This window comes from Myotis brandtii, unplaced genomic scaffold, assembly GCF_000412655.1.
Source record: "Myotis brandtii unplaced genomic scaffold, ASM41265v1 scaffold86, whole genome shotgun sequence".
Classification (NCBI taxonomy): domain Eukaryota; kingdom Metazoa; phylum Chordata; class Mammalia; order Chiroptera; family Vespertilionidae; genus Myotis; species Myotis brandtii.
Window position 1 is genome coordinate 1642031 of NW_005371503.1, and position 2398 is coordinate 1644428.

Here is a 2398-nt window from a genome sequence, read left to right on the forward strand (position 1 = left end):
TGAAGCGAGAATTTTCCTGACCCATCCACAATGTTTAATAGGGCCTGCAGTGAATCTATAGATCATTTGGGGTAGTGTGGACATTTTAACAATATTAATTTTTCCAATCCATGAACTCAGGGATATCTTTCATTTATTTGTGTCTTCTTCAATTTTTTATATCAATGTTTTATAGTTTTCAGTATGCAGATACTTCATCCCCTTGGTTACATTTATTCCTGAGTATTTATTATTCTTATGCAATTGTAAATGGGATTATTTTCTTCATTTGGGGGGACAGAGAGGATGAGTAAATTCATCAAAGTCAAACAACTAGTAAATGGAGAAACTAATACTTAAATCTGGTTCTGAAAGACACCTAAATCCATGTCCTCTATTAAAACTCCAATGCTTTATAGTAAATTAATGATAAATATGTACATCTTCCTCTAAAACTTCATTTTAGCGCAAATGAACTCACAAAAAGTCTTTACTGGTTTGAATTTTCCTTATGTTAATGGTGGCCCTTTGCAGGCAGATGGTTGCATGGCCCATGGGTGGAAGGACGTGATCCTTGCAGAGGTAGACATATGTGCCTTCTCATGCCACATGGCATCATGCCTGAATGGCTGGCACACTTGTTGGTGCCCCTCTGGAGGACCATGATGTGCTGGCCCACCTTCAAGGTGGCATCATCCACATTCCGCTCCTGCTTTTCCAAGTAGTTGGTGCCGATGCCACACGCAGCCCCTTGGTCTTGGCCAGAGACTGAGCCAGGGGAGACACCTGCCCCTGCCTCATGTGGCTCTCAAGCAGGTCATTGGGCTGGAACCGCTCCCCGGGGTTCAAGGTGGCTGACTATGGCCTTGTTGAAGTTGGAGAAGTTTTCTAGGGGGTGACTACTTTGCATGGGGGTGGTTGATCCTGGAGACAGAGCCGAGCTACAGCTTATTTGTGAGTTCACGCAGGATAATTCCCTCGAGACCTTCTGCAAATAGGGACTGATGGACAGGCCAGTGAATCTCTCCGTAGTGCCCTGGAGTTCCGCCTTCTTCTTAGGGTCATATTTGAAGAAGAACCGAACCTTCTCAAAGGCTTTCGAGGCGCTGGAGGAGAGGGTGTCATGGGCCTCAGCCCGGGCCGCCCCAGGCGGGTAGGTGCAGACAGCTTCTGCGTTGGTGGCCTTGGGGGCGGCGTTGGGGAGGGCAGCCCCGGGCAGGTCCGCGCTGACACCGTCCTGGTCAGGGTTGGTAGTGTGGTCCTGAGTGGCGGGGGCTGTCCCAGGTGGGTAGGTGCAGGCGGCTTTTGGGTCAAGGTCTGCATCGATGGCCTTGGGGGTGTCTTCTCCGATGGCAGCGTTACCAAGGGCGGTCCCGGGCGGGTCCGCACTGGCACCGTCCTGGTCAGGGCTGGTATTGTGCTCCTCCTGGGAGGCGGGGGCTGTCCCGGGTGCGTGGGTCCTGGCACCGTCCTGGTCAGGGTTGGTGGTAGCAACACAGGCGTAGGCCAGGATGGCAGGCCCTGGGGCGTTGGCACTGGCGCCCTCGGAGTTGGACTCAGCATAGAACTCCACGTGGTCGGCAGGGACTGCGGCATAATCCCTGGTCACGGGAGGGGTGGCCTGGCAGATGCGATGGTGGGTGTCGTTCTGGTGTTTACCGCTTCTATAACATGAGGAAACAAATTTGTTTTTTGCTCAGAAAAGAAATTATTTTATTTCTCAAGGTTGCTCACTGCAAACTCAGCCTTGAGAAATGATCGAAGTAAAGAGAACCCCGGGCATTGCATTCTTTGCACACTTAGCAAGAATGCCCAGGGCAGAGCTGGGACTAGTGTAAGCAGGTGATGTGAAGTAGAAGGAGGCATTTATTCTCAGTGTCATGCAAGAACAGGGGCAGCATTTATGTAAACCTGAGCTAGTGTTTCCCTAAATGTTGTGTCTTAGCACCTCCCTTACTTCAGCCTAGTCCTGGGAGGAGTGCCTGGATGCTCAGGGCCCATGTCCGCCTGCCTCTCACTTTGAGTTTGGTCTTCCTAAGCTCTTTTCCTTAGCCTCTTGGGCAGGCTCTAAGGGCAGGAGGACCTTTAATAGGGTCATAGAAGTCAAAGGACTATTTCCATCTGTAGAAAGAATAATAGACATGCTGCGTCTATTAATGAAGTAACTGGGACTAGACATGCCCTCCTGGCATAAACACTAATAAAATCAGATAAAACATATTTTAAAACCAAAACCATTTCAGACATTAAATAATAGCCCCACAGGGTTATTATCCTCAGCAAAGAGCAACAATATAATTTTCCAACCTACTGTGTTGAGATTATTTCTAGACTGCAGAGCAGACAAGAGAATCCCGTGGACAGAGCTGCCTTGCGAAGATGAAGAGAGATCAGAGTTCAGGGAAGCTGATGGGGAGAA

The 2398-nt window shown here is 49.2% G+C and overlaps 1 pseudogene; it reads right to left on the minus strand.

Annotated features, from left to right (window-relative positions):
• Positions 1-456: 456 nt before the first annotated feature.
• On the minus strand, positions 457-2122 carry LOC106724513 (annotated as a pseudogene).
• Between the last annotated feature and the right edge of the window lie 276 nt (positions 2123-2398).